Genomic DNA, 14,877 nt, shown 5'->3' with positions numbered 1-14,877 from the left:
CCTCTTGAGTATACAGTGTAAATAAACAAATACATCTATATCTAGACTTGTAAGATTCCTGGGTGGTTTCATCAGCTGCAAACTTCAGTCTATGGTAAGCTACCACTAAGGCAAGCTACCACTAAGGAAGAACCTCAGCTGTATCCTGAGATCTAAATATTTTCATGAAATTATGTTCAAAGGGAAACTCTAGCCACAAGCTTTCATATGACTTTGGGGCACAGCTAAACAAAAGCAAGACAGTCTGAGAAATTTCTGCAGCTGATGTGCCACATCCCAGCTGTAGAGGCATAGTGATTCTGGGATCCAAACAGGTTGAGCTTTAGCTCATGAAACCCTTTCCGTTTTCAGCTATTAAAATTTTATGGTTTTCCAGTAATTTTTATAAGATCTGTAAAACTAATAAACCCCTGAAAGATCTTTTACTCTCTGGCAGTTTGATATTTTATATGTTTTCCATTAAGAGGGAACAATGACTCATCTAAACCACTGGAGCTCCCTCCTTCCTTTGGCTCCAGATGTGCCACTTGCTCCCAAAGCAAATCTTGCTGTTACTTCTAAAAGAGAAGCACACTCCAAATATGGGAACTTGTTTCCAAAAATAGTTTTCCTGGATGTGTACATCACTGGTCCCCAATGTATCTTTCTTTACATAATCAGTAAGAAACCAACAGACCAAACCAGAAGACTTAATTCCTCTTCTACATTATCTGACTGCACAGGCTCCACTGTTTATGTCCATCACAGGTCCTGAGGAGCTCAGTCACATAACACACTTGGCTTCAAAGGGTTTCTTATATGAACAATGGCAATGAGATAGGCTCATGTGAACTGTAGATCAAACCATTCAAAACTAAAATTGGAGATAATTAAACCATTGAAGTACACTTAAAAGTCCCACACTGTGGATTATCAGCTTCATGCTGTAAACCTCAAGGACTTTGCAGTAGCACTTTATAAACACTGGGTTTCTGTGTACATTACATTTGAAGCAACATAAAGAGCTGGAATTGCGTCTGTCCTTATCTGAAGAGACTGCTGTCCTCTGAAACTAATTGAAAAATTCCTCTCACAATATTTGGCAGTATTTCGGAAGCTTGTCATGCCAACTAAGTATCATCGACAGTGGCCGACCAAGGCCAGATTCTGCACTGACTGCCTTGCCCTCTTGCGAGACCGGCTGGAGGAGGCACATGAAGCTCCATATTGCTAGAAAAAACATTGCTCAAAGGCATCACATAAAGGGGTATATTTTCCCTCTACAGCAGTACCCCATCACATACTAGTTATTTAAGGTCAGACTATTTTCATGAGTAGCAGTATGTTGTTTCCAGCCAAGGGAACCCAGAGAGGGATTTTCAATGTGCAGAAGAATAAATAAATAAATAAAATTAATAAAAAAAAAATGGATTGATTCATATAATATTATATGCACAAAAAAAAAATTAAACAGCAATGATTAGTTTCATTTTCAAGCACAAGGTAATTAGTAGCATTCCTGGAGAAAGACATGTTTATCTAGAAACTTTTCAGACATGTAAACAGCCCATCTGAAAAAGTATCTCTGTGCTTATAGTTGCTCTGACCACCTTACCACTCAATCTTGCTTTGAGCTTTTTTGAATGGTGGTTTTTTACTATTTGTAGCTTGTTCCCAGCTGTTGCCTCCTAATTTAATTTCATTTTTCATAGTGGCTGAAATTCACATTTTATTTTTATACGACTAACTTCTGTTGAAATAAGTGGTGGCATTCTAATTTCAAATTTGCTGAAACAGGAGGCAGTGGAGTGAGCACCTCTGTTTAGCACATCTTTTGCTAAGACTGCAACATTTATGACCACACAACACAAAATTATAAAAATACCAATAAAAGCCAATGACTTCCTTTCAGTAATAAAGTGCCTACATATAAATATTTTTTCTAGTATAGAATGTAAATCTGCCTTCACAAAGATCAACTTGCTTTCGGTGCGATGCTTTTGCTTTAAAAAGAAGTGGAAGTAGGTCTCTGCTACCTTATCTTTTAAGAGCAGCTTGTGCTGTGTGGTTTCACTTTGTGATAGAAATAGTGCAGATTCAAGTCACATCTGTGGGAGCCATTTTGTTTACAGAAGAACAAGTAGCACAATTTTTGGACATTATTTTAAAGGCAAATTATTTTTCTGTGGAAGGTTATGACTTGGGACAGCAAGATATTGCTGCTTCTTAGTCCATCATGAGAAACATGTCTATTTTTCTCCTCATCTGACCTCCATCAAATTGCTTTCATTTTAACTGAGATCCCAGTTTGGGATTGGTTCTACAAGTAGATGAACATTTGCCGACAAATTATTTACTTAGCTGCAAACAAAACAGCTCTGGCCTGACAGTGCTCAGAAATGTGATTGAATACTTTCCATTTCAAAAGCACTTTCTTTAGCATTGTTCCTGCTGTATAATGCAGTATAAGGAAAGGTGATGAAAGGAATGGTAGCATGTGAAATGCAGTTCAATGATTCATAATGAGTTCAGGTCACCTCACCCTTTTTCTCCTTGATGTCAAAAAGCCTTTTTCTATCATATCATTGTGACTCAAAAGATCTGTTTATTTATTTGCCTTTTGGCCGGATGATCAAACCAGCCATTTTCTTGAATTTCTTTTAGTATTTAAACAAGTCTTCTGCTTCAGAAACGTGTGTCCAAAGTTAACATTGTGTCTAAGTGCCCTCTAGATTACGAATGTTAAGCACATGTCTAAATATGTACGTGTGTAGTTTCTGAGAACAAAATACTGCCAGAAAAATCAACTGGACAGGCCCCATTCCCCAAGTTTGCTTGTTCCTAAGAGTGGGGGATTATGTTTTTAGGAGATAAATTAACCCGATACATTTTGAGGTCTCTGAAAGTGGGACTAATCACACATTTGCCCCTGAGTCTGGAGCTGTTTATTTAGCAGCAAATACCATCATACAAGAGTGTTTTTTTCTTTCCAGCTATTTTCTTTCCAGCTCTAGGCTAGACTTGAACAGGGAAACTGGGGTTAAACTTAGATTTCCTGTTCAAAATTTCGTGCTGTTAACTTCCTATAGATGTGACAACTTCTGTTGCTCTTGTTGCACAGTGTTTACTTTTTATACACTGGTGTTGTGTCACAGGACCAAAACCTTTCCGTACATGTGGGCGGAGAAAGCAGAAAAATTGAGGGACATCTTTTCCCTGCTCCTTGGAGACGCGTGAGCAGCTGAGAAATGTGTGCTCAAAGATTTTATTTTACTGTTCCCCAAGTAAACGTGTTCATGAAGAGATCTGGTCAAGCACAGTGGGGACCATAAATAAACTGCCCTCTGAGAATAGTTCCAGGCATTTGCATTTCCCAGATGCAGGAGCTGTTACCAACAAGGATTCTGGTAGCTTTGGACATTAATCTATCCCCAGGATTCACATTTAATGTGCTGAGGTCATTACTTCTTAAGGATTTAAATTAGAAAATGCATTGATTTTCAACAAAGTGCAGGGAATAATACTAAATTTTTCTTAATTAATTGTTTTAAACGGATAGTTTATTCTCAGAATTTAAAAGATAATGTGCAGTTTACTGAATTTATTTTTTTCCTTCCATTAGCATATAGAATGTCAGAAGTAGTGTACAATATGGCAGGATTACTGACAATCATATGAGGACAATCAGTAGGATGTCCCCAATTTAAAATAATATTTGAACTGAAGCAATATCACCAGTGAAACTGGTTACTAATAGTATATAGGGGCTTTTATTTGCCTAGTTTGGCAGGCTGCACAACACTTCAGAAAAACTTGGTTGTCCTGCAATCTCTGCAGCAGCTTCCTTTCATTTCATAAAGACTCCAGAGATAATCCTGATCCCTTTGTGCTGCACTGGATTCTTTGGGCTTTGAGGAAAAACAAGAGAACCAGTTTAGATTTAGATGGGATTTACTTACCTGGGAGAATACAATACAGGTAGGGAGACAGGCAGAGAGGATGAAGAGTTTTTGTGGCTTTGACATATTAACACTTAACATGTTTCTAATTCTTACTTTAGACTGATGAGATATTCAGTTATTTTCAGGGCTTTTTTTGAATTCTACTTATTAAGGAGCACCAACATCCAGTCCTCTTGAAGACTTCATCCCCCGGTTCTTCAAGAGTACTTAGTCTTTTTGGGTGCAATGAAAAAAGCATTTTATCTGCCTTTTCTACTTTGCGGTGAAATCAGTCTACATTTTTCCTCCAACTCTCTTCATCTTCTAAGAATTTTTATAGCTATCCATTAAAAAAAAAAAAAAAAAAAAGAAGCAGCTTTTAAATGTAAATGGTGAATTTTTGAGGTTCACATACTTGGCTCTGATTGTCTGGCCAATGACTTTAAGCTGTGTTGTTCTTCCAGGCTGCAAGACTCTTGAGACAGGGCCTATGTCTCCCTCCAGGTATTGTAAATGTCAATCACACAGGGAGTGCTCAATAAATGAGTAATGATGGTTTTGTTACTGCTGTATGATGTTTCCCTTGCCAGAGATATTATAGTGGAGCCAAGAATCAAAACCCATGTGGAAAAAAATAGAAGTACTCTGATTTATGCGTGCAGAAAACAGGAAATGGTGCAAGATCGCACTCCTGCACAATTTCAGTGTTACATCTTTGCTTCTTTTTTGACCTCTGGAGATTGAATACTTAGTCTGTTTTAATGTTCTTCAGCAGGCTTCAGCGAAAACAATACCAAAGCTCTAAATATTTGCAGATTGGGGTATTGCAAGCATGGATATAATGACCAGGATTAGCAATGAATTCAGTGGGCAAGTTCCCTTCCAAATAATTGACTCGACTTGACTCCGGAAAGTCCTGAAACATGTGCCTGACATTTAATCTTGACTTCAACAGGAGTTAAGAAGGTGTTTAAGCTGCTGTGAATAGCAACTGTCTCTTGAATATGGACTTTCTGTGCTGTCCCAGCAGTGGCAGAGGCCACAGGGAATGCATGGGTGTCCAGTGGCTCAGAGGATTACCCCCATCTTGCCAGTGTTGGACACTCTGTGCTTGGTTCTGCACACACTGATGAACCCAGCTCCAGCCTGCTACTACAGATTAGAGCTGCAATGTTAACAGCATCTCTAATCTCTCTGCCACTTTTAGTGTATTGAAATCCTATTCATCTCTCTGTCTTTTCTACAGAAAGCATTCCCCCAATTCTCTGTAAATTGTTGTCTATCTGGAAACTATCCTCAGGACTTCTATAACTTCATGCAGCACTTTTTCCAGATAAAGCAGGGAATACACTACTCATTATTCACCGCTCAGAAAGCAAGCAGACACCTCTTTCATTTAATCTGTCAGGAATTCAGTAGTGTTTCACTGGTATAACTTAGCACAAAATTATATCTGATGGCAGATTCAAGCCTTGGAGAAACTCTTCCCACAGAGTACCCTTGGACAGGGCTGTTCGGCAAAGACCACCCTGCCTCTTTCGGCAGGAAGGATTATGACCCTCGCATTGCCAGGTCCTGTAACTCAGAGGGAAACCCTCACTTCAGCAAAGGTAAATACTGCTTTTTATTACCAACAACTGGTCCCTGCTGATTCCCTTTATTGCACAAGCACCCGGAAGCGTAGCGAAACGGTGGGAAACACAAGTTCCCCTCTCGGCTGCCTTTCCCACGCAGCAAAGGCAGGACGGCCACTAGGAGATGCTGCTGTACGCGGAATGCATCCGGCGCCGCGGGAGACAGAAGCGAAGGAAGAAATACTTCAGTCCAGACTGAGCCATGGGACTTTTGGGGTTTTTTTTTAGGCATCTACAGGGGAAATTTGAGACAGAAATATGTACAAGACTATTGTGTTGAGTGAAACAGTAACTCTCAGTTTGCAGTAATTTGCGAGGACTACTTTAGCACTTAAAAAAGGCATTGCCTTTTAGTTTGGTATAAATTACTAACCCAGGAATTTACTTCTCTGATCTAGAGTAATGACTACTGGGATTTGGGTAACTAAAATGTCTGTGTCTCTGTATGTGGAAGACTTTAGCCCACTCGATAATATGACTTCAACATAGATTGACAAAAACCTTCCAGGATAAAGTGAAATTAAAATTCAGGGATGTAATTAAACTCAGAAATTAGAAATGCACCTGGGATTCAAGTAAGGGGATTTTCTATGTCTAGGAAGAAACCTGATAGGTTTAATGGTAATTCCAGTTCAAAATGAAGGTGTCAGAAAAGCTTTTACTGGAGCGCTGCTGAAGGTCTTCCAAAATACGAAGATTAACTGAAAACTCCATTTATGTGTTTGTATTTTCTTGTCACTGTAGCAAAACTCCAGCTGCTGTGTGGCTTTTATCACCCTGCACAGTGACTGGGGATGCCATGAGTGCTTACGTTGGTCATTTGCCATCAGACAGTATTGTTTTCTACTGGCTTATGATGATTGCTGCCATAAAATGAAGAATGTGAAAATTAGTAAAACAATGTCAAATTTGTATTGTACTTTGGCAACATAAATGGTTACTCATCTGCAGGGAGCCCACTTATCACTAACGATCTTTCTCTGGGCCTTTCTTGACATGTTTGCTCAACTTTGGGAATTTTTGTGAAGGTTTTTTTGTTTTCTTTAGTTTTGCTCAGGGCTCTTTGAGAATGGGTAGGAGAAGGGATTACTTTTAGGAGTATTTTTGACATTTAAGTTGCTGCAGTTCTCTTGCCCCTGTTTTATAGAATAAGGCTAATGTCTTCATACTTTTGTGTTTATATTTAGATACCCTGTTTCCATATTTAGTAAATGCAGTTCTCAGTATTGCAGAACAAGAGGCCATTTATTTGTGTATCTAAATATATAGAATTAAAAGTCCAGAACAGTGTATGAATAAGTATCTCAATTCCCAGGCGGGCTCAACTGTCTGTGTGGTTAGCTCTCCCCTCACCCTCCCTCTGGATGTACCATATTGTGCTCCTAAAACAAATGTATACAGTGCCATTTTAGGGGACATTCTCCAGTGACTTCCTCCACACAGCTTCCATCACTGCTGCTGCCAGATCCCACTTGTTGCCTCTGCTGAAGGCAGGCCTGGCAGCTACTCTCTGGCAGCTGCATCTATGGGAAACAAGGCTTTGGTCCATGACAAAACTAGAAGCATGAGAAGCAGGGGTGAGATGTGGGGAGTGGGGGTCTGAAGTTCCGAGGAAGATGGAAATGAATTTGGTTAAAGAGACATGCACGCTGCATGATGCATTTGGTATTTTTGCGTGGTCAGCAGTAATCAGGTGTTACAGTACAGCTCCAGGTCAGCCTTTCCAATAAGCCAACTGTAATTCTGTGGGGCTTTGCAGGGAAAAGACAGGGAGTTAAATATATACTGAAAGGATAAAATAACTTTAAATTTAAATGGCTAAGCTGAAAAACTTATTCTTGAGCAGAAAGCTTATGATGATAAGTACTAAGCTTCCAGGAAAAGTAGGTCTTGTAGAACAGGGAGCATAATGAAGAATAGTTTAATTTTTGCTATTTCTATTCTATAAGCTTTGCAGATATTCTTTGTGTGAGAAGTGTACTTGCGAGGCTTCAAAGTGTTCCTATGTGCAATATAAATTCTCCTTTTTTGTTTTCTCTTTAGAAACTGGTTGGAAGATTGTGCTGTTTCCTTCAGCTGTTCCACTGGCAGGACCCAGCTGGAAGGTCTGCTATCAAAATTCCATCCTGGATTATATCAGTTTCTGGTTGCTTTTTGGGGGAAAGAAACGGAAATGATCCTAAGATACATATAGACTTTGCAAACCGACTGGGTCCTTCTACAGGCAGCACAAAGTCTACTTTAGGCTCAAGTTCCTGATATTACTTTACCATAAAGTGGGTGCAGATGTTATTGGTGAGCAGAGGTACGTTGGAAGCCTTTCAAAGGAAATGCATTTAAGGAGGGATTGGAAGGAGGAAGTGGCAGGAGCTTTTCACGTGAGAGGTTATGATGAAATGTTTATACTTGATCCATAAATGACAGGACAACATTCAGAACAGTGTCACCAAACAAATCATAGGATATTTGATCTGCAAGTGTGAAGCTTGAAAAGTCCCTTGGCTGCTTGTGAGAATTTCACAGAGAATTCTTATAGAAGTTAATCTTAAATGTGTGGCCTCCTTTGGAAGGAGGATTAACAGTGCTCCTAGGAGTATCAAAGTAGGAGACATACTCAGTTGGACAGGAATCTTGATTAACCAGTCTACAGTCACAGAGAGTGAGAAAGAAACTAAAGATAGTGGTTGATGCCAATGCTGCTCTTCTTGCAGACAGGTCCATTATTCGAGTTCTATGAAGCCTTTTGTACGAAATTAATTTCAAAGACAGTACTGGGGAAATGGAGACCCCTTTAATGTGACGATGATGGTATTTCCAGTGCTCATCAGAGCAATCAGGAGCTTCTTGAAGCTGAGATTGGACAATTTTCCTTTGCCTTATAGAAGTATGACAGCACCACTTTAAACTTTCTAAAATGTGCATATTTCCCTGGGGATTAATTTGCAAAATAAAAATGCACAGGCTGATTGAAGGAATAAAATAAAATATAAGAGGAAGTAAGGAACTGGAACAGTTAACTGGAGACTCTGGTCAAATCTGTTCTTCCCTACTCTTCCATTCTCCACTGTTTACTTTAACTGCACCCCACCACAAAGTTCAGTTCAGTGTGTATAAATTTATAGGGAATCTCTTCTCTATTTTTAATACACAGATGTATCTAAACACATTTTCACAGAAGAAGGAGGAATTTGTTCTTACAAACGCTTTTAACATTAATGGAAGCCTTACTTCTCTGTCCTTTAATTGCCTTGAGACTCTCCAGATGGGGTCAGATCCTTGTCTCCTATCAGTTTTCTACTGACCACTCAGCCAAGTGAGTTACTGCAGGCTCATCCAAACAGAGCTGTGGGACTGGGCCCTTTGGTTCTCTGCATGTACCCTGCTAGTTTTTTTAAAATAAAGAGAGATGAGATAAGAGCAGTAAGCTCTGCTAACACAGCCAAGTTGTGTATAGACATTGGGTGATCCACTCCTCTTAAATCACTGCCTGATTTCTTCAATTACTCAAAAGCCAAACCCAGAAACTATCTATGGCCAAAGTATTTCTCTTCCTAAAAAAAGCCAGACTGATGCAGATTTGTGGCACTTTTTGCTGTTATGATTTTAAGGTGATGTCCTCTGAGTAGCTGCCATTTCTCATTGCTGTCAGAGCAGACTAGTACTTGAGACTTGCTGCTGGCACTGTGCCTTGTTGCAGAAATAGTTTATTTGTATAGGTTTCTGATTCTTCATATGTTGGAGGCCTAATGCATTTTATTCATTCTTCTTCTGGCTGAAGGTAGGCAGTTCTCATTCTCCTTTTATAGTCTGCATGTAGTTAACAGCTACCAACTGCTCTCCTGGAATGAGGATGAGGGTTTGTAATAATTCTCTCCTCTATTACTGCAAAGAGCTCTCTGGGTCCATGCCAGCTTCTTCAGTGCTATCCCACTGTGATCCTATCACTTGTGTTTCAGATCCCTCTGTCTCTCCTTCGTTATCTAATTCTATGCACTTGCTTTCCAGCGAGTTCTCTCAACAACATGATACCAAGGAGTGAAGCCAACACCCTCTATGCTGGGGTTTTTAAGGAAGACATGAAAGAGCCTCTCCTGTCTTGGCAGGCTGGTATCTGAAAAGAGGGAATGTTGGCAGCTTGGATTGGCTATTCTGGAGAAAGTATCTTCCTCTCTTAATTTTTATGCCTTTTACAGTCTCGTGTATATGGAGTTTTACTTTCTTTCTTGGTGGAATAGATTAAGAGCTGTTGATTAGGCAAGGACTGCATCACGGTTGAAAATTAAAGATCAAGATTTTCAAAATGTTAAGAAAGATGAATAAGCAGTGTGCTTTCTTCATAATTGTCTGAGCTGCTGGAGCACAGAATGGATGTAATTTGGGCCATTTATTCGCATTCCCAAATATGACCTTTTGAGCTAACTTTAGGTACTTCTGAAAAAAATCTTGGCCAACTGTCAACAGATTAATCAACAAGCAGAGAAGCTAGTCCTAAGTAGACCACCCTGAAATAGTTCTGCTTTTGCTGGCAATTTATATCATTCCCCCCTGGATCTCTCCCTTGAGCAGAATATCCGGTTGGATTTACTGTGGCTTCACCACAAATAGGGTAGCGAAGTTCCCTCTGAATTTTCTCATGAGGAAGGAATCAGATACAAATGAGAAAATAAGGTGTTACAGATAGCATACAGCTTGTTTATAACCTTTTTCTTGAAAGAAAACATCTTCCACCATCTTTAAGCCTTACTTTTTGGATTCTTTATCCTGCAGGATCTGTAAAGCTCTGCTAGGCAAAGCTATTAATAAAGAATCAATAACATATATTCTGGCCCTGCACAGAGAATTTGGAAAGCAGTGTATCTCAGTTGCAGTGGAAAGAAAAAATATTTTTAGAGGATATTTAGACTTCTGTGTTACAGCAGGGAGCTGCTTACCTTGTTTTATGGAAGGAAGACGAGCACTGAATTCTTAGCAAACCCACAGGATGACTGTCAGTACAGATGTTTCTGATGCTTTAGAGCAGGGGTACTCCAGTGAGCACTCTGGCATGGGTGAGGATTTTAAGCACAGCTTGCCCAGACCTCACTGAGGTCTCAAACTGACATGTGGGAAATTTTTTGGTATCATTGGTATTTATTGCCAGACCTTACAGGTCTCCCAGGGGGCAGATGCAGTTCACTGCCTCACTCCCCAGCTGTGGAGGTGACATGTGGTACTTTTTCAGGAACCAATCCTCAGTAAAACTAACAGCTGGCCTTGAGCCTCCCCTGTTTGGGGACTCTTCTTGTGGGTCACAGTTGGGAATGTACCAATATTAGTTTCTCAGGGGTCACGAAGAGTTCTACCATTTTGTTAAGTGGTAATCTTTGTGGATTAGAACTTGAAATATAAATTTAAACTTTATCTTCCAAAAGGTTTAAACCAGCAGTGGACTATTTGCTTTTTGATGAGTATCATGCAGAGGCATTAGTATTAAGTGTTGAGGGGCATTACATGACCTTTTCCTTACTGCTGCATGGGAAGTGTACATTAAAGAAAACCTGTGATGGAAAAGTTGAGGGTCAGATGACTGGTATTTGGTGCTGATGCTGAAGAAATAATCAATGAAAACAAGTAGGTACACAAAGAAAACTTTAATAAACCCCATGATAATGAAGTTTAGTACCAGTATGGTGCATATTCATATATATATATATACTCCATGAGCCTCTAGTGCTAATCATTGAAAGACAGAAAAAACCCCAGTAGAATGTGAACAATTAGTTTCAGTACTGATAGAAATTGCACCTCAGGTGCAAAATATCTTAAAAAATAGACGTATGTGCGAAAACAGTGTTATTTGCACCATATTTTTACAGTAGTGCATGTGAAAAAAAAATTACTTTGTTCTGTAAGGATAGGTGAGTTTAAGAAGAAAATCCCATAAAATATTGCCTTCAATTAAATTGGTCTTCCAGACCCACGTACAACTTATTTTGTTAACTTTTAACCTTTCTTCTAGCCTCTGATTAAATACGAATCCATTTTGGTGTTTTTTGCATCCACAAAACATCAAATCTGAATTTATTTCACAATTTCATGTTTGTTTCTATTCTACTGATTTACAGCTTAGTTAAAAGTAGCAAACCCTTTTTTGTCCCTATTTATTTCAGTTCAAATATTGTTGTGGATGTTGCAGGTTCCCACCACTCTTGGCACTCTACATGCAGAAAACAGACAAGGATCTTGCAGGAATGCATATCCCAGTGTAGAACATTTCTGTTAATGTGATTCAGGTGCATATATTCACAAGACAGGAGTGCAAAAGAAAGGGAAGGCATTCTGTTGGCTGATGGTTTTTGCTGGCTGGGTAGAGCTGTAGTGGTTTCCCACCTTGTTAAATTGTTAGCTGGTGTTTGAAAGGAATCCAAACTCATCATTCCAGAGGTTGTAGGAGAAAAATAGGAAACTGGATTGTCTCATAATGAAGAGCAGTGCAAGGAGCAAGGTGAACTATTGAGGCACAAACTCGTGTCAAGTCAGCAGACACATTTGGCTGAAGCCAATTTTAAATTCACAGTTGGCTACCGATTATTTGAGAGCCTTGCCCCAAAGAGTGAAAACGCCAAAAGGCTCCTGAATAAAATGTACCTGGAGAAGAACTATTGTTCAGGATACTGGTTGCTGTTGGGTTCAAGGACACATTATTAGTAGGTCACTGCTTCATTTTCTGGTACAGGTAATTGCTCTCTTGGAGGCATTTCTATTTGTATTCCCTCCAGGACCACAATTTTTCCTTAGAGAAGGGTTACTATCATCCCTATCGGAACAGTTTTAAATCTAAGCAAGAACAAAATACATTGAAATTTTAGACCTGTTAGAAGGAGTAATTTATGTCTTATTTTCAGGGAGTTGGGCTCAGTTAGGGCAAGTCCAAATTGGTTTTTGTGAATCTAGGAATGAGATGGATTTAGAGATACTATATTTTGCTTAATTTCTTCCTACAAGATTACTTTTATCACCTTTAGATAAGATCTTTGTATGGAATAAATACAATTCCTACCTAAATTAATTTAGATTTCAATTTGTTAGCACATTCTTGTATTGAGTATAAATCAGAGAAATGGATTAATCAGTACTAAGTTTCTGTTTCCTAGCACCATAGGTAGCTGTAACACAACAGTAGGACAATGAATGGCTATTTCCCTGAAGTTTCTTGAGATCCCAGGGCTGCACTGTAATCTCCTCGAGGTTTAATATGCATTTACTATCAGTGTAAGTTCTAACCACAAAGCATATGATTAAAAAGTGCTGAAAGAAATGTTGATACTTAATTTCCTTTATGTTAGCAGTGGCATTCCAAAAAGAAATAAGAGTTAAGAAACTGAACAAGCAAAAGGGAGAGTTGGGGAAAAGCTTCAGTTTTCTACTGTGCATTTGATTTTACTTGAGAGAAAGTGATTTACTCATGTATGAGGAGCAAGGAGGCAGTGGTACCTCTCTGCAGGATCCTGGAGTAATTGTTCCCTGTTCCTGGGTATGTAATTGCCAGATGAGTCAGTGGCAAACTGTATTGCTTTTCTCTGAATTCTCTTCAGTTGTGGTCTGAAGCAAGCTTGGCTAAGCAATAGGCAGTATGATATCCACATATGTTAGGCAAAGCAGTAAAAGCCGACAGGAATGAGTTAATACAGCAAGAGTGAATAATGTAGGTGAAATTGAGGTCTCTGGTTTGTGATCCCTGTCAGAGTTGACAGTGGCAGCTAAATCCTAGCTGCCCCAGCTGGCTGACCTGCCCTGTTTTTTTAAAGGTTGCTGCTCCTGTGGCAGAAGTGATGGAGCTGCTGTACCTGCTCTCAGCACCAGTGCACTGCTCAGTATTTTACCATAAACTAAAACCAGTGGTGCTTTACATTGATATATTGTGCACTGTGGTGTCAGTGGAGCTGATGTGCTGCCTGCTATGCTATCTCTGCCTTTGGGACAGCAACTTTTGACAAAGGGACAGAGAGGATTTAAGGGGTAGCAAACTTTTTGGATGTCATTGTTATACATGCTGGGAACTGTGTACCATAGCACTAAACTGGGAAAATGTAAACTGTGGGAAGAGGTGAAATGTAAATTCCCTATTAGTACCATACTAGAATATTATAGCAGTCTTACATTTTGACAAGGTTCCCTACTATCTTTGACTTTGAACTGTAGCTTGACAGTTTGAAATTCTATAGTGGAATGCCACCTGAATGTTGGTTTCCAAAGGCAACTGGCAAGGCTATTAATTTATCAGACTCTTTGCCATTTGCTTGACTTCATCACAAGCATTCACAGCATTTTGCAAGGATACCAAATACAGGTCCTAGCTCCAAAGGGAGCAATAAACAATCAGACCATGACTCACAATTAAATCAAAGGATGGATGCAAGTCTTTTTCAACAGCATGGTAGACAGCTTGCCACAACCACATCATCTGAATGAGAAATTCTGTGGCTGGAGAGGAGCTCATGCAAGCTCAGGAAGGAATGATCTGACCCTTCCAAACTACAGATTAACCATTTCAAGAAAACTGTCTGATGACACATTGTCTGAGAGATGCAGCAAAAAGAGAGGGCCCCAGGCCAGAGCAGGACAAAAGATCACCAAAAATATGGCTTGCATTTCTTGTACTAGGTTTCACAAAGTTTTAGGGATCCCAGAAGACTCCAAAAGAGAATGAGCACTGTTTTTCCTTCATCCTCAGGAAGAAGACAGAAAGTACCTCCATGCAATCCTTCCCACTTTTGGTCCATGGAGGCACAGAAGAGCAAGCAAATAAGGTTAGGTAGCAGAGAGGGGGTGAGACCCACAACAGTCATAATGCTCTGAACTGCTGCCTAAGCATGGAATTTATTTTGCATTCCTTGGAGGTGTACAGAGATTTTAGCAGTGCCATTTTCTGCCTTTGAAATTGAGCAAGACTAAACTGAATGCGGAATATGTGAGGTCCAGTCTAATATGCAGAACGACTGGGGTTAGTGTGGGAAAGCTAAATATAGACAGTGCCTCTAATCAGAGTGGGAAGGCCAGGAATGGAGCAGTATGGCACACAAGATGCAGAAAGACATTCAATTAACCTTAATTCAAATTCAAGGTTTCAGTCTGTGCTGCTTTGCTGGCTGAGAGTGTGCGTCAAAGTACCCATGATATTTTGGTGAGGGCATTGCGATCTGTTGAGATTTTCACAGCCCACATCTAAAATCTATTTTTAGACTTCAGCTCTTAAAGGAGAAAAAAAAGGGCAAGCTAGGATAATTTTCTAACAAAGTCTGAGAAAAATATTCATTGCTAGGCTGGCAACCTTAATGGCTAGT

Source organism: Corvus hawaiiensis, chromosome 5 (genome assembly GCF_020740725.1).
Source record: "Corvus hawaiiensis isolate bCorHaw1 chromosome 5, bCorHaw1.pri.cur, whole genome shotgun sequence".
In the NCBI taxonomy this organism is placed as follows: Eukaryota; Metazoa; Chordata; class Aves; order Passeriformes; family Corvidae; genus Corvus; species Corvus hawaiiensis.
Note: the sequence above shows the minus strand (reverse complement) of the source record.